General features: G+C 29.8%; 1 protein-coding gene across 1 annotated transcript in view; it reads left to right on the top strand.

The window, feature by feature from the left end:
• Nucleotides 1-24,055, top strand: part of LOC128999929 (allatostatin-A receptor-like) — a 34,301-nt gene that overhangs the window by 826 nt on the left and 9,420 nt on the right. The window lies entirely within an intron of this gene.

The following is a 24,055-nucleotide window of genomic DNA, read 5'->3' as shown; positions in this document are numbered from 1 at the left end:
GTTTGGCCAGTAAAAGACTTATTTAATTTTATATCTTATCTTTATCAGTTGTATTACCAAAGATCTCATCTATGTTATCACTAGTCGTGATCGATGACATGAACGTTGCACCTGTTGATATCATCCGATTCATCTCTGAATGTGAAATCACAGACTTGCACAGAAACATTAAATGTTTGGATTGTAAGTTTTTGCAATGCCAAAATAGTATCAGCAGTAATCCAAAAATTAAAAAGAAACCCAATAAGCTCTTACTATAAAGCTAAATATACGAAGTTTGGTCATTCAGTCGATATAAAAAGCTGAAAAAACTAAATATGGTGTTAAATATCTTCTGGACAATTAAATCTAGTTCAGTGGCTACGTTCAACGATCAAGGAGACTCTAATTACGTTTTATAAAACTAGTGTTACTTTGAACTAATGTTTAACTATTGTAAAATGTTTGCAAAATTTGGCTATATTTTAATTCGTAACTAGATTTGGAAACTTAAAATTTATTCCAATATTCATATCAGAAATGCATTAAATAAATCATAACCCTTAAAATGCTCAAATGTATGACCCGTCTAAAACCTTGTACGTATAATTGTTATATTTTAATACAGTTAATATTATAAAAAACTCTATAAAACCATTATAACATTTTATCTACCAATTATTGGATTTTACTATTCACTAGTTATTCAATGTTTGTAAGTATTTAGTTACTGGCTAGTAGTAAATAATAATTATGTTTACTCGTAATCAAAGATGTAATACACAAAATCGTTTACAAAATCTGAATACTGATTAAAAAGTGTAATAAATATGCAATATTTTACAAATACTACTCTTATTAGAAACTCATTCTAGATACCTTTGTAACGGTTAATAAAAAAAAATAAAAAATGTACATATAATACTTATAAGACTATAATAATTAATTCTATTAGGAGTAAGTTTACAGAAACAAATGTTTTGGAAAAAATACCAAAACTACCGGTTAACAAATAAAAAAGTACCATGTCAAACACGCGTTGACAATGTACTACCATGTGTTTTATGGAATGCATAGTCTGAAACTAAAGTTGCTTTAGTACCTATTAGAAAGTATTAGGTTTAAAAATATGAATAAATAGTACATATGATGAGGGATAAAATTTGTCAATGCAAAATTAGATTTTAGCGTGACTAATTATAAAAAGATTGAAACGATGAATATATACATTAAAAGTATATATTTATATATTTTAAATACTTAAAATACCCAGCGTAAGGCGAAAAGGTGCAGCAGTGTGATCGCAATTTTCCCGCGGTTTTTCAGCACAGTGGGGCGTACAATACCCGCCGTAAATCACGATGACGGTTTTAATTCAAACTTTCATCCCTAATCAAATTTTCGCATGGTTATAAATTCATCATGTCAAGCATTTCTGCTCGAATTACCTCACATATCAGATCTAAACATTTCGGTATTATGGAATAAATTTTATACTAATATTTGTTTTAGTAAAGTATATCCTATATACTGATATTTACTTTATTCATGAATATTAAAAAAATACTCAGTGAAAAAATAAGATTTTCATTTGATTTAATCTTAATGAGCTGTAATCTTAGACTGCAGTATATTTGACTGTGTATCGATATCATTTTTGAGTGATCAACATCCAATCAAAGATTTTAACAGTTTTCCTTGCACATCAGATGTATACAGTAGAAGAATATTTTCCAACTTATTTATTTTACTAAAATAACTTTTTACTGGGACAAAAAGTTGCATAACAGTTTTACTTATATCACTGAAATACTTTTTAAGTTCATTTTCTTTTTACATCTTAGTAAAAATGAAACATGTAAACAAAATGATATGCAACAAAAGAAAAAAAAACCCTATTCTTTTCCAAACAATATTTTCTTATAGTTACTTTATTATACCAGTTCATTGTATTATTAGACTCCCGCCTCATTACTCACTATTATTACTCATTATTCCCCCAATCGAATAGTAATTTAACAGAACTGTGCCTGGACGTATAAGAGAAGATCGCAGTATTTATTATTAATGCATATCAAACCTCAAACTATACAAAACTTGTTTTTTGTGATAGTTTCTTAAGTTAAAATATTTATACAAAGAATAACTGACAATATGATATAGATACGCATGATTTCGCAAAAACTACGACTGCACCAATCGAAATTAATATTGTAATCCTTACCGTAGTGTAAATAAAAATTCAACAACAAATCAAAATTTAAATTACCATAACTAACATTCTATATGACAAAGGAATAACAAAATAACACATAGAGAGTTAACGGTCACAAAAAAGGTATTGTGTAATTATATGTATATTAGTAATATTCAAAAACTTAACCTACGTCTATGTTAAATATAGCGACAATTATATTTAAGATTTTTTATTTACATGAATTACGTGATACCTGTTTCATCATTTGTCCACATCGTTTATCAGCCCCTTATTTTCATCTATAATTTTCTACAAAATAATCACTGAAAGTCGTACTAATGTGAACGAGAAATCAAATAAAGCTTCCTAAAAAAGATCAAATAGTTTGCTCAAAGTTAAATTTGTAACTTTCATTCATGATAATCAAAATCAGGTAGGTAAACAGATGATGAATGCATTCCAAGTGGGGAAACTCAACAAGTATCCAAGCTAAGTTGGAAAGCAGGATTCTCCTTTCCTCATCCCCTTTACCCTCCCCTTCCACTACAGTAATTTACACCCTAAGACAAAATGCACAGGCTTCCTTCTCAGACTAAACGGCCCCTTCCTTTCTAAAGTTTCAACTTGAAAATGTAGAAAGTTTGCTCTTTCTCGAGCCCCTTGTTAATTCTTACCATTCTTCAAAGTTCTTTTGTTATTTTCAGTCAGGGTTATTGACTTTCCGTCAAATGTGTTTTTCACAACTTGTTTTCCATAGTTTATGTTTCAATGTATGTAGTTTTGTAATATATAAAACTTATATTGTATGTTTAAAGTAGCTTTCGATTGCTTAACATGTTTTACTTATACTGTCACTTTATACTAAATCTGGATACGGACACGTGACGGTGAATGCATAAGAGGAAAATAATGGTGAATATCATTGTGATAATTTTCAAGAATTAACGTGGTGACCCCGATTTTACCCGTGGAAAAAGCTAGTAATAGTTTTTATATGTATTTTGTATTGGTTTATTTATTTAACTAAAATAGTTTCAGTATGTTTTTCATATTCAGCTTCAAATACAGAAATTTTTCTTATTTTTTTATATGAAATAGCTATATACAGTCTAGATAATTAAATAACAACAATTTTCAATATGACACGGCGTTGAAAACCACCGTTTATTTCAATTAGGTAAAAAAAAAAAAAAATTGAAAATTTTGACAAAACGAAATTAATACGTTTTACATTGTGGGTTTATACCAAGAGTACTGGATTATTGGAAGTAGTTCCTCAATCACACTGAAATAATCGGTATTCAGAATCAGTTCACAATCCATGATAGTATAGTTTGCCATTATTCACTTTATTTTTAATTACATTTTAGTGATATTTATATTGATTGTCACACCATTATCCTTTTAATATGTGTTCATTGACTAGTTTCCTTGACTTGGTGTGTTACTTCTATTTATAAACATAGTAGTAAATTTTACACACACAGTTAATTAACAATAACTAATCATGTTTAAATTTAAAAATTAGAAATATATACTGATAATAAAGGAATTGTGATCTTCAGTAGATAAGATCTAATCTCAAAAAGTGTAACCTAGTGGTCGGGCATGTTTAAAAGAAGACGCTTGTTTTCGGGTGGGCCTACGAAGACTGTTTTCCACAGCAGCATGAACTCTATCGAATGTTAGTTGTCTGGCGTCTGATCCGACTTTGGAAGGCTTGTCAGTTTCTTTTTGACCGCAGAAGCCGTTGTTCTAAAGTTAGTAACCCATCGCATGATTATGCTACTTGACGGAATCCATGTCGCCCTAATTTCCCACGGATTGCACGGAACTGCCACTGAGCTGCATGACTGAATCATAACTTTTTTTTTAAATACGACTAGATAACAGACGCGCGTAACTCAGGTGACCACTGTTCTATGACTACAAATAATAATGGCAGTGTGGAGGTTTTCCAACGAGCCACACCCCACCTCTCTCAGACGACCTGTCGCTTCAGTGCGCTGCAGCAAATAGAACGGTTTTTTACCGCACGCTGTATATATGTATATTATATGTTCGAGTGCGTGTCATTGTGTATACTTGATTTAAACGTATCTAGTTTTTATGCAATTTGGTACAAACTGATAAACTATTTGTTTAATCAAACAAGTTCGCTAACTACGATGACCAGACGATGTAGTATTTAGCTTTATGGGGTAAAATTGGGTTTTCCCATTTTGACTCTTTGAACATTTATTGCAAGTTTTCTTGGCCATTTTGGATAACCTAAAAAATGCGTTATTTTCTCAATAGTTTAATTGGGTTTATTTCTAATGTTTCTTACATCACCAGAAAGTACGTAAAAAAGCTAAACATTGTATTTTCTTAAAGACCTTCTTAAGTAATCGCATCCGTTGCATGGATTACCTCAATTTGAGCATCATTTATCACAGACGTCCCGTTCTGTCCTTGTCCGCATAGCCTGTAGTGCAAATTTTACTTTCCCAATAGTGGATGGAAATGCTTACAGGAAGGTCCTTATTGTAACAAGTCAAACATTGACGTTTGACTACAGTAACTAATCAAGTACACCTATTTTCAAACCCAATAACACAAAGTGATTTCTTAAAAAATGAATGGATAGTTTGTTAAAAAAAATTTCTTTTCATACAGGGTTTGAATTTGTACAGTCAATTAGCTATTTTAATTCAAACCTCTCAGTTTATAGGTGTATATTATACACACACTTCTTTTAGAATCACCCTGTACTTTGTATTAGATTTTATTTCAAAAAGAAAAGTAAACTTGGTAAAGTTTCCAGCCAATGGGTAATAGATGATTGTGGTTTGGTTGTAGCAATTTGTCTTTGTTACTGACCAAGAACAGCTGATTTCATAAGAAGGATCATTAATAAAACTCCAATATAAAACTGGGCACAATAAGGCTAAAGCACTCTTGAGTCAACTCATATTTTGAATATTACATATTACATTGCCACTTAAATCAAGTATTATAATTATTTTATCTTCCTGTTATTGAAGTGCATAAATTAATGTACTTTAGGAAAAACATGATCCTTTATTTTATTATTGAATCGCGTGTTAAATGAATTCGTGTGTTGCTTGTAGAAAAATTATTTCCTTTTTGAAAAGACAAAGCAGTTATTATCAATTATTAAAATAATTCGATTATAAAAACCCCTAACATTGTATAATGAGATGTGGAAGAGTAAATTAATCTTCAACAATCATCCAATATAATTTGTTACTAATTTTAACCTATTTAGTTGAGGAAGGTTTTATTATTTAGAGCGAATAAAAATTACTAGGTTGATAGTTTATTTTTAGTTTGTGAAATGTTACATTGTCAATCCATGGCTCTGTTGCCAATAAAACAAATAACATAATTATGTCTATTAGTTTAATGTCTAACCAACATTTAAATATACAAACAGTTTAACTTCAAAATTACCTTTGACTTGTTGAATAAACTTTTTCACCACACTATGATGTTTTTGGCTGTATTACATACGTTAATTGGTGGCTGAAAGTTACGTTTTGCTGGCCATGCCAGCTGTCATCGTAATTTGGGGACCGAGCAGGTTTTTACAGGCCGGGGCCGCAAAATCAGCTGTCCGCTTACTTAAAACATGAATGCATTTTAAATACACAATCAAAATCCATTGCAATAGAATTGTGTTATTGTCACCGTTGCCTAGCAACTATTTATTTTTATTTTGCTGATTCCTCAAATTATTTCTTCACATAACCTTAAAGTTGTAGTTGTGTTGACTATCAGTCTGCATTATTATAGTGGCGACTAGTGGTAATAGAGTATAGTGTGGTGAAAAATAGCGTTCGTACCACGGACCGAAATGGTTTTGCAGCTCTCGATGGATTTAAGTTCTCGACTTCGTCTCGAACTTAAAAACTATCTCGAGCCGGCAAAACCTCATTTTCGGCCCTTGGTACGAAATATACTATTTCTTTTATTTAGTAAAATAGTTGTAAATATAATTTTATTTTCTTTCATTTGAATGCATAAATCCTGTTTTGTTACGTCTTATATCGAATTTTGCCGATTAATTAGAGCTGCTTCACTCGTTACCGTAAATTAGGATGGGGTTTTTGTTCATCTTATGTTGTTTTAAAATTTAGATGCTTATCCTGATATAGTCTTTAATTCTTTCTTTACAATTTATTCATTAAAACGAATACTTTAAAGTAATTATCATAAATTATTCACGAGTATTTCGACAGAGATAAGATTTACCATGTTACTGCTTCACCTTGTTGTTGTTGTGTTGTTAAAGGTTTGTCTTAGAAAAGTAATTACTTGCGTATTGTAGGATGGAGTCAATTGATGATACGATGAACAGATCAGAGCACTTCTGTTCAACTTTCCTATGCAATAAAAGTGTACGTACGAATTTGCTGACAAATACCTAATATATTAAGAATGCGAGTAAAGGTTATGAGAAATAAAAAAAATATATCTTAAAATGTACTATAATCAGTCAAAATATGTAGCCTACAAAGAAACTCAACTAAAATAAAAATATTACAGTGTGTTTGAAAAAAGTTCCGGAACGGCTTAATATTTTTTACCAACATAGGTGGTACAGTTTTGTATCTGTATATTTATCAATTTTCCTCTCCTCCAGGGGGATGGATGACAAGGAATAAGAAGATTTTTTTTAGAGTAAGCATAGTAGTTATGCACATAAAAGTAAAGGTCTTTACTAGTAATATACGACACCGCGAATTCAAACTCAAACGGGCAACCGAGTCAAAAATGGCAGCCGTACAAATATAATCTAGAATCTACCATTTTCAACCTTTGAACGGCTGCCATTTTTAATATTTGAACGGCTGCCATTTTCAATCTTTGAACGGCTGCCACTTTTTACTCAGTTGTTATTTTGAGCTCAAATTTTTGCCATTGTATTCTACTAATTAAGACATTTAATTTGATTTGCATCTCGACTTATGCATACGTTTACGATTTTCTTCCAACTTCTACCGGAGTGCCTCCCAGAGGAGGTAGCTTATAAAAGCAATGCAAATTCAATCCATCTTTGAAAAGGTGTCATTTTTGACTTGGTTTCCATTTGAGTTAAAATTTGCTGAATTGTATTTTACTAGTAAAGACCTTTAACTTGATGTACATATCGCTATTTTTTTATTAACGATCCTCTACTTATTTCTTGTCGGTCATTAACCTGTAGGAGAAGAAAATTAATAATTCCTTATACTCCGTTCAAACAGCCATGGCACCTGAGGGATTAGGGTTTCCATGGGGTCTCCTAATCCGTCAGGTGCCACAGCTGTTTGATCGGAGTATAGAAAAGTAGAATTGTATGATAAATATCGAGATACAAAACTGTACCACCACTACAGTACACACACAGACACAGTACAGTTGTTTTTTCTATGTTGATAAAAAAATTAAACCGTTCTAGAAATGTTTTAACACACTAATGGTTATTTATCAGGCTTTGACGAATTGCACACTCAAATTAAGAGAGAAGTCTGTAACAAAAGCCTATAAGAGGCTAACGAGGTTTTCACTGTTACAACCTTGTTTACTGCTACAGCTGTAATTTACTTGGTTTTATTTCCACATCTATAAAAGAGAAGTGTTCAACCCCAAGGTTAAACTTTTATCCAAACATTATTGGATTTATTTTGGGGTACACTTTTGTATATATTTTTTTAATTTAGTAAAAAAAAATTTGTTGTATATTAAATATATTTAATATTGAATAACATACTCAAATAGGGTTAACAACTATTTAATGTCCACACATAAATGGAAACACAATAATTAAGTAGACAGCTACTTAAAACCCAGACAATCTCACCGCGAATCATTCTGGTATGTTCAATAAGTGGAGTAATTCCTATTAATATTTAACCATGTTTTATTTACCGCCAATACGTGCTGCATTGCTCTTTATAGTATTATACTGTAATATATTTGGGACATTACCACATTATCCAGTAGCTGAATACAATATTACTGTATGAAATTGTTTATCAGAGTTAGTGATTTCAACTTCAACTGTTTATAGTTTTGTTTTTATTTACTTATTAATAACTAAAGGAAACACTATTATTTATTGGTTTTCACCTTATACAATTTAATTTTTAAAATATACCTACATTTCGTTTCAACCTTAGTTATCTTCAAAATATAGGCCTAGTTATTTTAATCGGTTAATTAGTTTAGATTATTCAATTTAACCATACAAATAAATAACTCAAATCGACCATAAAGATAATGTTAATTTATCTAGGCCTATAAAATGAAATCTATACAACAGATTATTAAGTTGATTGAGGAAGAGGTATTTAAATAACTATATAGTTATCCTGGTGCCTGAATTTTTGTTATGAAAACAGGTTGACTATCAGAAGTATCGCCTAATGCAGAACTAACAAACAACTTAATCTATGTGATATTTTGCTTGGTGAATCCTAACCGAACTCACCAAGCCAAACATTTAGCTGTACCAAACTAATGTGTTAAATATTAATAATATCTACAATCAATAATTGTAACGATTGTGCAAAAAAGTATTCTTACAACCGTTTTAACAGTAAAATTTTGAAGGGAAGTTATCCAAACTATTCAAAATTGAACTATCAAAAATAGTCCTAATATTATTAGTCAGCAAAATTAAAATACAAAAGCTAAATTAACATTATAAATTTCGAAAAAATAAAAACTAAGGAATATTAGTTTAATGAATATCATTTTAATTTCCTTTAACAGTTAATTATTCAATTTCTTTACGAAACTATTAACCATTTTATTTAAGAAGATAAGTTTTTTGTACCTAAACCACTTTTTAACCAGACCAAACTGAAACACTAATCTTGTGTACGTATCGTAGAAAACTAACCCGAAGACAAAAACATAAATCTATAAATATAATACCTAGATATAGAATTTTAGATGAGCAAGTTAAACAAGAGCCTACACAAATTATTCAATGATGTAGCTTTATAAACAAACAACTCACAACTGTTGCACCAACAATTTGCGTTAATCTGTAGAATTGACCTCATAAACAAGTCACATGCGGGAGTTAAAACAACTATTTAAATTGAGAACAGCCTTTTTAATGGTGCATATTCGCTAGAGTCTAGTTGTTTTAATTGTAGTCAACTGAAACAGTTTGGCCTTAATAAGTCAGCCGACTATAGGCTTATTCTTGTTGGTTTAAGGATGGCTGAAGAAAACCTCGGATTCGTGTTAGCATCACTAAACCTATATTAAATGTGAAATTGGGAATTTGCTTAATATTGATTACTAAATTGGAGATTTTAAATACATCCATAATTCCGTGATCACCTTTATAAAATAAGTCATATAGAATACCCTTACACACATATTTTATTTTAACAATTCATTTGTTTTTTGTAGTCTATATTTTAAGCATGTAATATTTGTATTAGTTTTTTTCTAATATCAAATTGATTTTTTGCTATATTTAAACTAACTACTGGCCAAAAGAAGTATTAAGGGATTCAGTTTTTCCTTAAATCATAATGTAATGTACAACTTCAGCTCAGTAATACAAATCTAATACATAATCTATAAAATCTTAATTTTGTGGGAGGATTTTGGAAATATATCTTAACTGTCAAACGAGCATTTCTATTCAGATCAGGCTGTGAAGTAAATTATATTTTAAAACTCTATTACTTCAATGGTTGGTAGAAATTGAATCGGAGCTAGCCGTATGTTGTTTGTACGTGAAACACAAATAATACCATCTATTAAAACTCTTCTAAGTGTAAATTAATAAAAATAGTAAAAAGGAAAAACGCGTTCACTGGTTGAATTACGTCCTTTAAGTACAAAATTTTAAATTAAGTTAAAACAACTGTAATTATGTATGTACTCAAGTGATTTTGTTTCTCAACTTCAAATTCAGCCCAGGATCCATCATCAATCAGGTGGTAAAACTGATTATGTAAAAAAAATCTACTTAAGATTGAGAGGAGAAGTCCACCCAGTTCACTTACAAAATCATAACAATTTTAGCGTACATATGTTTTACTACAACTTAAACATACAGATTTCATAAGTTTTAATTAATTAAACTCACCTATAAAAACGTAAATACCAGTAAATATTTTGTTCAAGCTTGTAATTAAAACTTTTTGTTTGCAAATATTTCAAACATATTCAACCGAAAAGAAAATGTTACTCAAAGTATAATAACTTTCTCCAAAAGGTATATGCAAATCTAAATCTCCCAAAGTGCCCTGAAAGAGTGAAACGCTGTAATGTGAACCTCATCCACTTTTATACATTATGTATTGTCTTACATATTGAAACGTGTATTCCAGAGAGCACTTCCTACTTCCTCTTTGTCAAGCATATAAATAACATGAGTGTTTTGACATACCCTTTATACGGTACTTATCGATAACATTCATTATTATCGATGACTTTTTCGATATCGACATTTTTCTTCTTTTACGATCCATATTTCTTCCGTTTTAATTTTTTCAAATGCATTAGAAATTTGACAACTGATCTTGTTTAGGCAAAAATAATAAATATGTAGAAATACAATAGCTCTAAACTAGCCTAATATAACTAACTAAATTGATGTACCATTTCAAAATTCCATTTGATAACAGAAAAGGCATGTGGGAAATATTAAACGGAGTTTTAAAATGTTAACTTACAACAAGTTTGGTTAGTAATGTTAATCTAGCTTGAAACCGTTTCATTTCAATATTTTGTAGTATATTGGGATAAATTTAGATGACATATATGAAAATATCTCGCCAATCAGCAATTACTTTCATATATATTACAGCGTGCAAGTATTGAAACCAAGCCTGAAATAAGTGCAAAACTGTTTTAGAATAGAGCCTCTAGTAATAAAATACGTTGGCATTACATAAAATGTACCTTGTTAGAAAATGCTGGACAGAAATGTGTTAAAAAAAAGCTTGATTTCACCAAATTGGCTAATTTCCTTAAATAAAATGCTAAGAAAATAGAATCCTCACTTATTTAAGTAACAATTTGGATGTGTTAAGATTAAATAAACACTGTCAAATCTTTAATATGTATAACTCGATCTTAAATATCAGATCAAAGTCACCAAGAAGAAAGTGTTACAATGCACCGACAATGGACGGCGACCTAAAAATTCAAGAACCCACTTGTCTCAATCACCTCCTTCTTACTACAAGTACCACAAGCTGCATCACCCAGTCCACGACAGTCTCTATGGGGGCGTGAATCGTAAAAATTAGTTGTTTAATATTGTTTGTTGACTTGTAAAAACATACTTCCAAACTGATTTTTGTAACGTATATCCCGTTTGAATGTCATATAGTATAATTAGTTTGACAAAAAATACTATAATAATTTTTTTTCATCGTGATGCTAAAAATAAATTATTCAAAACTAATGATGCATAGCTTGTTATTAAACCAAAATGATTTACGAAATTAAATTTATTTAATACCTAATGTGAATTTAGCTTATGTACTCAATATATGGTTTTGGTAATGTCTTCTTTATTTATGAAAGTAATAAAAAAATCTTCACGTTTTCTTGCAGTATAACTGATAAAGAAAATTTCACTTGTTTTCAAGGCAAACGCAATAAAAATCTAATTTAATTTTAAACATTTTAGTAGTATGGAATAGTATATTCCTAGTTTAAAGGTTTGCTGCAACTGGTTTTTTAGTCAATGTAAAAGTAACAATATATTTACCAGAATGATGGTCGCAATAAAAAATATATTGTTATAGGGTTAAAAAGGGAGCTCTTTATTTTTTTTACGTTGAGTTGTAATTTAGTTTCACTTCTTAATTATAAGACAAATAATTTAATGGTTGGTTAGTATGGTTTGTAATAAATACATTTTTTAGCAATATCAAATATCATGAGTACAAACAGAAAGAGTTTGACTTTACAGAATAAAAACTAAAAACACTCAAAATATTGTAAGTTTAACCCCGAAATCAATCAAATTCAATTAGGAGGATATATGCTGTAGGCTTGTTTTCGGACGACCTCTGATAAGATAAACAGCCCTATCAGACGTGTTTACTTGACTGTTTGCGAGGGTCGACCTATATATGTCTGTTCCTAACTTGTGTTTGATTTATCTTATTGCCTAAAGCTTTGATACTTCGCCAGAGCTAATAGAGTAAAGGGGACACTAATTAATGTGTTGTTACAACTATATTGCTAGAAGATATCACAGAGTATTCTATTTTACGCTCAATTTTACTAAGTGTTTGTGATGTTTTACGTTGTATGTTTTTGTTTATTAATCGTAATAACGTTTTGATGAATTCGGATCTTAATATTTAAAGTAAAAATGAAATTTTACATAAAAACAAATAAAGGGCGTTCTTAAGAAGCAAACTTATTTATGTTTGAGGATTAAAAATGCAAAAATGGATTACCTACAGAGGAGAGTGACGTAGTTTAATGTTACACAAAAATCACTATAATCAACATTCAACTTTATAATTATTTAAAAACTAAAACAATTATTAGAGATAACTGTTTTCAAATCATACGTGAAATTAACCGGAACTGCCATATGCCTCTGGTATATATTTCGTACAGGCGATTTAAATAGCAAATTATTAAGGGTTATAAAACACAGGTTCAGAACAAGACAAACAAACAAATTAAACAGAACGAAGTTCATAGCGTTTTCAACTTTTTTTCTGAAAATGGAATAGTGTACGATTTGATAGAGGCAATATTTTTTTCAGTTTATCCATTGATATAATTGTTTTTAAGGCATGACTAGACCAGGTTCGGTGAGAAAATTGTCTTTAAAACAAAATAAGTGAGGATTCTATGGTCTTAATATTTTATTTAAGGAAATTAGCCAATTTGGTGACATCAAGCTTTTTTTGGGAACACATTTTTGCCCAGCATTTTTAACACGGTACATTTAATGTCATACCAACGCATTTCATAACTAGAGGCCCTATTCCAAAACGGTTTTGCACTCATTTCAGGCTGGGTCTTAAGACTTGCAAGGTCTAATATATGTGAAATTAATTGCTGGGTCGAGATTTGGACTCGACACCTCGAGAACTAAAGTCCTGAAATATGGAACAAGGCATTTCACTTTTATTTCACTTGGGTACTGTGGCTGCTCCTTAGATATATAGAACATGGACAATTATAACTATATTAAATCACATATTAAATATATAAACTATAAAAATCAATATTAAGTTACTATATGCGATGAAATTACAAAATCAACTTATGTTTATTTTTATTTTTTTACTTTTACTGGAGGAAAATTTAAGTAATCTCTTTCCCTTTGTATTCTTCTTATTCTGTATGCAAATTTAATAAAATTAAGTAATAAGTTGATTTTGTGTGCTCCAATAAAGATAGTGAGAGATAAAGATTAAATTCAGAGTTTTGATTAAATTACACACAATTGTTTTCTTGTAGGACCTTATACAAATTGTGATATATATTAGCAATTTGTATTACTCAGTCTACCCGTAACAACTTATCATATAAATAAACAGTGCTAGCCAACGAAAGTTAATAAGTTTAATAAGTTATTAATAAGTTTATAAGTTAAAGAAGAACATGCTTTTTTGAATTATTTAAAGCAATCAAAAAGTTATAAACATTTCAATTGATATGATTTATCTTTCTAAAACTTGTTATTACTAATCAAAATTTAAAGTATAATAGTGAAAATAAACAATCTTAAATATAACGTAGACATTACGGTTGTGATTTCAGCTTTAAAAGTTAATAGCATCTTCTTGAGAACTTATGTAGCAAAGGAAATGTATTCATATCTTAAGAGCAGGTCTTCCTCTGCGACAAAACCGTATAGAATTTGTTTTGAATTCTACAAACACTGTCCTTATAAAGGTGGTTTAATGAGGAATTTCTTTATTACAAACAATTGTCTGAATTTTGTTATTTTTTGTTAGTGGGTTTAATTAACTTAAAATAACATTTGTGTACTAAAATCATTCCGTGAAATCTGTGGTGTTAGTATTCCAGACATTTTTAGTTATTCAAATTAGCAAGGGATAAATGAGAAATAAACATACAGAATATGAACGGATGTTTACTGTTTGTAATTTAGTATGAAACATTAAATAAAAATAACATTTAGTTAAGAGGATAAGGAACCTAATTTGTTTAAAGAAAATGTTTTCCTATTTAGCCTATATTGAGTGATTAGGTGAGTAAGAAAAAAACAGAGCTTTCCTTGCTTAATACACCTCGTTTCTTATTTTATAAGTTAAACCTTTAGTGAGAAAAAAGTTATGGCAAAACTAAAAAGCTAGGAAACATTGGTAAATGGTTTAACATTGACCTCTCAGTCCGAAGTGGAAATATGAACAACTCCCACTACATTAACCAATAATTACATAAATTCTATAAGAAAGCTACAGTAGTAGAACGTATCAATCGGTGGAATACAAATTAAATATTCGTCTAAGAAAGTGATAATTTATTCAGCTTTACTGTTTTATTAGAATTACTAAATAATTAGTAATATACTTAAAACATGAAGCACTCCAGCTTTCAAAATTTATTTTGTTCCACTTTAAAGTTTTATCGAGAGCTATAAAACCACTTCCATGATCTAGACTCTGAAACGATCAACACACACTAACAATAAATCACCAACAGAGCACAAGCTGATTTGTGGTCATGTTCCGGATCTGAAATGCAATTGCAGGCGATACAACCCATTGCACTTTGTGGAATGTATTGCTTCCTGCATGGAACTTCTATTTATACTTTTATATTTTATGTTGTGGTACAACTTTTTACTGTGGTATGTTAAAAATTTATAAACTAAGTCCTTTCGTATTTATAGCTAATAAAGAGTGTTCAATTAGAAAATTTAATACGTAAAAAGTAAAATATTATACGTATTCATAGAATTTTTTTTTTATATAGTATTACATTTTTATTAATAATTAAAATTTTATGCGTACATACCAAGACTTATAAGCTTAAAGACCAGGAAGCTAAAAGAAGACTACAGTACTCGTAATCCAACTTATTATGGCCGGTTTTATACAGGGTAAATAAAATGTCAAGACCGGGGATCGTAACCAATATTACCATTACGACCCAATTTTACCATCGATTTTCCACAACATTTGATGGGCTACCATTTTGGAAAGAGAAGAGATAGCGACCTCTAGTTTTCACCATTCTTTAAGTTTTTGTAAACCCTTCAAAATGAGGTGTCACTTGCAGGGGGTTTGCATTTAAAAAAATTTCAAAATCATAAAATGAAACTTCCTGCTAAGATTGCACGACCACCAAAAGGATACCTCTGTATATTTACTTGGAAAAATATTAGATGGGGGGGGGGTCTTGACTTTTTATTCACCCTGTACGTATTTCATACATGGTTATATTTACTCTTATGGCATATTTTACAGTTTAGTTTATTTCTAAACAGAATAATATAAGTGTTAAAGGTAATTAAAAATAAATTAAATATAATAATTCACTTAAGCGATTACTGGATAGAAATATTTATTTTTCCTCTTCTGGCTTCAAAATTATGTCTGGTTGACAGTTGTAAAAAAGAAGAACTGCCAAATGTTTTTTTTACAATTTCAGACAGCTGATACAAGCAAATTAATAATAATATTTTCACGAATATGTGGTAGGTTTATTTTAAGACATGGTCATGGATTTTTAATCTGAAACTATGCCATTGATTATGAAAATAAAAATTACAAATTAACTGTTCAATAACCAAATCTGTATCAACCCAGGCTTTGCATGGTTGTATAATTTAAGATTAAATTTAATGTCATCATTAAAAGGCTAACATTTATGAGTTAGTTTTAACTATCAAGATATGTTATTATATTAAGGCAACTGGTTATTGCGAAGCACTGGTATAGCAACTAGTAATGTTATATTGTAACTCAAAAATAACAATAACTACAGCTGGTTAAGTTAACAACCCAAGGTGACGGCCCTAACACCAGGGATTTACGTGTTTGCTATTTTAATTAAACTGCATCATTTCAATCATAATTATTAAATATTTATATATTTTTTCGTATTAAAGTTAAGCTGCATGGCATATTTTAAATGCACCTACCTCAATATGGTACGACAAGACATCGCAAGCGCTGATAGTGTTTGTTTACAAGCTTCCCGATCTCTTCGGCAAACAGTTCTGTTAGTTACGGGAGTTACGAGCACATAAACTAGGCCCGTCTTGGTTAATGTTTCCTATCCTCCCTGCAGGTGTTAATTCCTTTCGCACATGGAAACCTCTTGAAAACATATTGGAAACCGTTATATTGTAACAGGTTTGTAACTGTTTTAACTGAGAACTTTTAACCAAAAAGTATTCTGGCCTAAAATTTCATTCAGTTCAATAATTTCCAGAGAATAGTTATATTTTATACCACACATATTTAAGTAGTGACATAATTATATTCACACAAATAATACATTCTACATAATAATGTTGTTTATCTAAGTATTATTTCAACCTTTGTGTATTCTGTGTTTTAAAATTTTAATGTTTCTAAGGGAACTTTCCGAATCATAGTTTTATAACTAACCAAAATGCTGTTCGAAAGTATATGAAAGTAACTGTTAGCTTAAGTATAAATCCGGCCCGGATTCAATAAAGATTAAATCATACGTTAGATTATATCATACGTTAGATTATATCATACGTTAGATTATATCATACGTTAGATTATATCATACGTAAGATTATATCATACGTTAGATTATATCACACGTTAGATATACGTTCGATTCAAAAGTAGTATAGTGAACGAGTATAATAATAAAAGTAAATTAATAAAGCGTCTATAACTTGTACTAGGGGTAAAATAAGGTTAAATTTCTCTTAGATCGTTTTATTCATTATATCCATGGACCACTCATCCATGAATATTTTGAATTGCATTATAATGTAAGGAGATGCCACACTGAATCTAATATAAAAAAAAATAACAAATTGGAATTTAGTAGAAAAATGAATCTACACTTTGGGTTAGGCTACATAAAATAAATAACATAAAAAACATACAAACATTTATTGTATAAAACATTTAGTGTGTCTGTGTTGGTAATATTCTAAAATTCCTGCCTTAAACTGTTGTAGTTTTAAGGTACTTTTACTTTGAAAATTGTTGAAATTATTTTATGCGATATGAAGGAAATATTTGCACTCCAAAACGAAAATAAGGAAAATTTCATAAAAAAGAACAGCGAAGGGTTTAAAGAGAAGAAAATCTGTTGAACCCAAAATACCCCTGAGGCCACTAGAATATTGTAACTCACGTTTGCTTTCGGGCTTCATACATATGTAAGTCTTACATATTGAAACTTTTATTTCAGAGGGAATACAGTAAAAATTGAGATTACTTTTACACCATGTGCCCACGAGATTAAGATTTTGCCGAAGCTCTTTCTTTTCATGATGCAACGTTTTTCCACCATCATTTAGTATACGACCTTTTAGACTGTACAAATAGAATGTTTTTTTCCACATTTTATTATTTTGTTATGTTATTTACAAGGAGGTGATAAGCATTACTCTATAAACCTCATTGCTGTGTGTTTACTGATGTTACAATATTAATTACTAGTTGAAGTTACTTGGTTTCAATTTAGATTTTGTTACCTTCGATAAAAAAAATCCTAAGTCGATTTTTATGTGTATTGTTACATTATTAATTAATTAAAGACGAATACAACGATGTATAAAATTGGTTTACCAATTTGTTGGTGGAAAACGTCAAGGCACAGATTTCAGTCTTGCTCAGAGCCCTAAAGCAGTCAGCTTGTACCGCTTGTTTACAAAAGCCAGCTGTTTGTTGTTAACTCCTCTGTTATCATGTTTACCACACTTTGAAGCGTCTAAGAACTTTATTTTTGGTAGGTTGGCCAAACGTAGCATTCGTGAGTGAAGTATGTGTCATGATGTGTTGTCAAATGACAGTATCTATACTGGTTCTCCATAAAAAAAACGGTTCAGGACTTCGGGACATGAATTCTCATACGAAAGAAAAAAGTTTATGTATATCCGAAAATGCATATTTACCAAGATATCCGCCATTTTGTTTTTATACATAAATATTTGACGTTTTTCAACCAAAGACTATGAAACTTGATATGCATGTTAAGGTGCAATAGGACTATAGGAAAATAATGTAGGTCTGATTTAAAAATTTCAATTTTGCGGCCGTTTTAATTTTTGTGACTCAAAAACGGCTAATTCTAAATAACATGTCAAGGACACTTTTATTGAAAATTTAAAATCCCCAATGTGTGGTATGTATGGTTATGTGTTAAAAAAACAAAACAGTCAACTGAGGTGACCCGAAGTACCAGGTACAGATTTTACAAAGGAGCAATCAGAAAAGGATCGAAATCATCCATAAATAAACCATGTGTCAGATAGATAACTGGAAAACATTTTCCACCCAAAAAGAAGTTTCGTTTAGTGAAAATATTGAAAATGCAGACTTGACATTGTCTCTTCCAGTCAACACAACAAAAACAAGATTCAGTTTACAACACTATGCTGATATAATTATTCAAATACTAATTATCAGTTATTAGTTCAAGTATTTTGAAAACGACACCAAGATCAAAAATATCGGATGACAAATAACTTAAATACAGTTTTGGGTGTAAAATAAGGCAGAGTTTGACAGGGTGCACATTATTTTGCCTTATCTTACAACTAAAAAACATTCTATTGCAGTTCTTTGTCATCCAATCTTTTTTATCTTGGAGTCGTTTGATAGTGAAATGGTAAATAATAGTGTTCTTGACATCTTTTCAAAGAATTAGCCTTTTTCGAGTTATTTAAGTTATAAGACTTAAACGGCTGCCATTTTGACATTTCTAATCAGACCAACTCTATTTTTTCACTAATAGGTCTCTTATAACATGCATACTAGGTTTCATAATCTATGGTTGAAAAACGTCAAAGATAAAAAAAAATTATGCATAAAAACCAAAATGGTGGATATTTGGGTAAATATGCATTTCGGACAAACCTTCACATAACTTTTTCCATTCTTTTAGTATGAAGATTCATATCCGGAAGTCCTGAAACGTTTTTTATGGACACATAATCACTATTTTCAAATGTACTTAATATATTAGAAAATAATCAACATTTGAATAACAGTTGTTAACTTTAAGTATCGTAGTAAAAGACCCTCTCACAAAAAAAAAACACAATAAAAGGAAATAAGCTATAGGATACGTTAGAAAACTATTTATATAGTTTCAAACACACATTTTTAATAGATATTGAAAAAAAATTATATTTTGTGGTAGCAAGAGGATAGTGGAATACAAATTAAACCTTAAAAGCAGCGAATGATATCTCAAGAACCTTCAAAATGTATTTAAGCGTTAATATGATTATACGACTCCTCACAAACATGGATGAATATTTCTTAACATGGATATTTTGTATAGCCAAAAATAACACTCCATCTCTTCAAACCAAACACATGCAATTTTTTTGTAAGAAGATGGGCAAAAATAGCAGAGACAGACACATTGAATTGTATATTTGTGATGTTATTGCCAATAACAGCAGTTGTATTTTTTACCTACGACAGTTTTTTTAAGTAGATGTTTCAGTTCAGTTCTTAGAATTGAAAGGTTTCACGTAACAGCATTGTTCACTTTCATAAAAGCATAGTTTTACTCATAACAATACAGGTAACGGACCAATGAGTTTTAAGGATTGAGAGAGAAGAAGTAAAACTGTAATGATTCCAACTTCAACTAATCAGCTGTTCAGGCCAATTAAAATGTTGAGTGGTGCAATTAGTGTTTCATACAATGTTTCGTTGCATCACTGTCAGTGGCGAGAGGTTACAAACGAAAATATAACCTCTCTTAGAAAATACGAGTAGTGATTTTAGAAATTAAAACACTGTCGTAGGTAAAATAATGTACGCAACTCGCGTAAATCGTACAATACCTAAAACATTTGATATTTGTGGGTCGGATCCCTACTGCATATCTAGTCTCTAATATGCTCTTGGGAAACGCTATAAATAGAACAACAAGAGCTATGGCAAGAGCATTGGCTTGGGCAATGAAGATGTGCATTTTAATATAAAAAAGTATAGAATAAATATTAGATTTTTTTCTTTTTGGAGGTAAATATTAGTATTGCGAGTTTTGAACAACTTTCATATCCACCAATAATGTCAGTTAATATTTACCATCTTTGGCAAATTGATGAGCAAGATAATTATAACCAGGATTATGTTTGATGTGTAATCTAACCTTATTGTATTTATAGTTTTTTTATCTCAAAGTAATTTTATACCTTACGTGATCATCACTAAAACCTTCAATCAATATAGCAATACGTTACTCTGAATGGCAGGCTTTTAAAGATACAACAACCCTAGTTAGTTAACGTTATCTTCAAAGGTTAAACATCTACAGCCTTTATATAAAATCACTCTCCCTACATCAATAAATTCACTATTTTGATATTTGAAAAATATATCCGAGTAAAGCTAAATCCATTCGACTAGCTTTAACGAGTCTTTATATACTATCTTATGTACATATTTTTTATAAAATAATAATAAATACATTAATTTCTTACTATATAATTCTTCACACTACTCAATATGAAATTAAGTATAAAGATTTATAAATCTTAAAATCCATCTATAGCCTGTAGAGAAAATTATGAAACAACATCAGTAAACTTGGAAATATGAATGATAAAAATTTTAAACGAAAACATTTATTAGTAATTAAGTTACGATCTTTTGAATAAATACGCTACAATCATAATATATTTTTAAGCGAAAAAACTGTATTGAAATTCTTAGACCTTTCTTCGTTCAATGTCTAGATCGTTTTAAGTCTCAAAAATATAATAATATAATATTAAGATTTAAGGATTTAGTATGCGTATAATCTGATTTTTCTTACTAATAATTTTGATTTGTTGCATAACATTTTGTTTTAACTTATGAGTAACCTAACTTTATTTTCCACGCAACTTCGAATGGCTGAAAGTTTATTCAACAAAAGAAAAACACATAAACATTCAAGGTCTTATCTAGTTTACAGCGTTTCGGGCTGACTGCAAAGTTTTATATGGTTATGGATTTCGTTGAAAACAACTGTTTGTAATTCGCGTTTTTATAAATTGAAATTTAACAATATATATGTATTTTTATCTACGTTTGAAACAATTTTATTAAGGTATTATACCGAAAAGTATCAAGAGATAATTTTAAATTCTTACAACACCATAATCTTACTATTTTGTGTTAAAATAATGTTTTTTTATGATAAAAATATGTTTTGTTTTAATCTAAAAATAGTCTATAGTTATGAGGTAAATACAACCAAAAGCTGGTTTAACGTACAATTCTTCAACTGTAACGTTCTCACGTAATAAATAATACAAATAATGTTTTGCAACTTCAAAATTAAATAATAATTGCAATCCTCACGTTAGCTATGTCAAGGGAGGTAATTCAATTGCTCGTGCTCGACGAGCTGCTCAATACTCTGTGATAGAGGTGATTAAAAATTGCCACACAAAAGATTTCTTGAAATATTTTCAGCCATAGGATTAGTTCCACAAATAAATTTCTCCTTACTGAAAGTACCTTGAATATTGTGAGGTTCAATATACATGGCTTTATCTATGCAGGTAAAAAGAAATTCGTTTATAAAAAGCTGATCTTAAGATTTCATTTTCTAGTATAAACTTGTATTTGCCCAAAACGTAACACGTACCCTTATTAATAAGCTATTTTACTTATCCGTAAGTATTTAAACAAAAAACACAAAATAGTAAACACTAATGATGTGAGATAGGTTAAACGGGCTTATAAATAAGTCATGACTCTTATTTAATTAAACAGCTGTTGCGTGTGTACAATGCGTACAATTGTCGTTAGTTATGAATGCAACTTTAGCTTCACAAGAGTTATCTATACTATTATATAAAAATCTAATGGTGTCTGTCTGTATGTGTGTTACTAATAGGTGCAAAAACTACTGAACCAACTGGGCTTAAATTTTACATAAATATAGCTATCATACCAAGGACCATTATAGGTCTATTCACATTTCGATACTGACCGTAGGCTTTGCCCCTTTGGCTTTAAAAGTTCTGAGGTGAACATTTTGAAAGTAAATATTGATTGGTCTCCATGGCTGCGATGAGAACACTAACAATGTTTGTTTACATTTGCTTTGACATTTAAATGTAAACAAGAAGAACTGCTAAACTGCATATTTAACAATTACAGACAGCTGATACAAAGAAATTAAATATATGATCCATAACTATGAAGTAGGTTTATTAATCTAACCTTTTATCATGGATTATTTATTCTAAAACTATGTCAATGATTATAGAAAAAAAAAGATTCTATAACCGTTGCTGTATCAACTCCGGCTCTGCTTTGGATTTTTTAAAGCGTCTAAGCTATGAAAATAATGTTATTGATATGTTCTCATGGAAATAGTATGAAAATTACAATGTACCTATAGATGTTTTGTATGAATTTGGAGGCTACTTTAAATAAATTCTAACTGCTTAAAATGTGTTAGATTAACTTAACATAGTTAATTAATTTCATAAAAATGTAATCTCTTGACTTGGCCAATGCAATGTATTGTTAATATGGTTGAATAAAGGACTTTGACTTTGACTTTGACTTTGACTTTGATAACTTGCACATCACATTGTTTTTTATATGTATATTTAGGTAAATTAAGTTATTATGTTTTGCTAAACCTATGCCTTATTTAAACTAAAGAATATCACCAATAACTAAATTGTACGTCGTCGATTTTTGTTTTCTAAAATCAGTTGTATATGTGTAACCATATTTAATTATCAAATGGTAATACAAAATACTCTTATTTTATCTTAACATAGCTTTCAGTTCACATTTACTTTATTTGATACATTTATTATTTGTGTTTTGTCACAACACTGATTAAATTAAACCAAGGAAAACATCATAAAACTAAGAAGTACACAGTGTTCTTTTATTTCTAAAATCAATGATATATCTGTTACTATGTTTACTCGATGGTAAGTGTAAAAATGTAAAGGCAATGGACGATGGAACTGATGAAAAGAACTGGTTTGTATATTAATTTGTTTGTTGATATTTTTGTAGAGTAGAATCAGAGATGCAATGAGACATATACTGTATTTGCTATTACAGTTTTTAGTCCCCACACAGCTCACGACGTCCCCAGGATATCCTATTAAAGTCCCACATATCCTATCCAAATCCCGGGATTAGTAGGATATCCTAGAGATATCCCGCAATAACCCGGGAGATTATGGGATATCTCAGGGCTATCCACGATTTCCTACAGGATTTCGTGGATATCGTGAGGACATCCAATGGATATCCTACTTTTTAATAAGATGTTAGATACATTAATGATCACGTTGTCATTTTACAGTCTTTTTAAATTTTTCATGTCATTCAATCCATTTATTTCTTTAACACATGCATTTACTCGTTACTCATGGAAATGATGGTAAATTATTAATTAACATTAATTTCTGGACTACATGATGTTGGTTATGATCTACTATAAGCTCTGAAATGAAAAAAAAAATCCGTGCGTTAGATATGTATATGAACGTTATTACATATATATTATATATAAATATAATTCTTACAAAATTATGTAGCTTTAGTGGCAAAAAGTCATATTAATATTATCTTTTAAATTAAATTAAAGTTTTCGCTTAAGGGTTTAAGTTTTTCCTATCTTTAGTAATGTTAACTAAATGTCATTTTTCTCAGGAGTTAGAACAGGTAGGATAGTGAAACTTGGTATACTTTTATATTA

This window comes from Macrosteles quadrilineatus, unplaced genomic scaffold (assembly GCF_028750875.1).
Source record: "Macrosteles quadrilineatus isolate MER2022 unplaced genomic scaffold, UCM_ALF_1.0 Scaffold_8__2_contigs__length_117827958, whole genome shotgun sequence".
Lineage (NCBI taxonomy): Eukaryota > Metazoa > Arthropoda > Insecta > Hemiptera > Cicadellidae > Macrosteles > Macrosteles quadrilineatus.
This window is presented reverse-complemented; position numbering and strand designations above follow the sequence as displayed.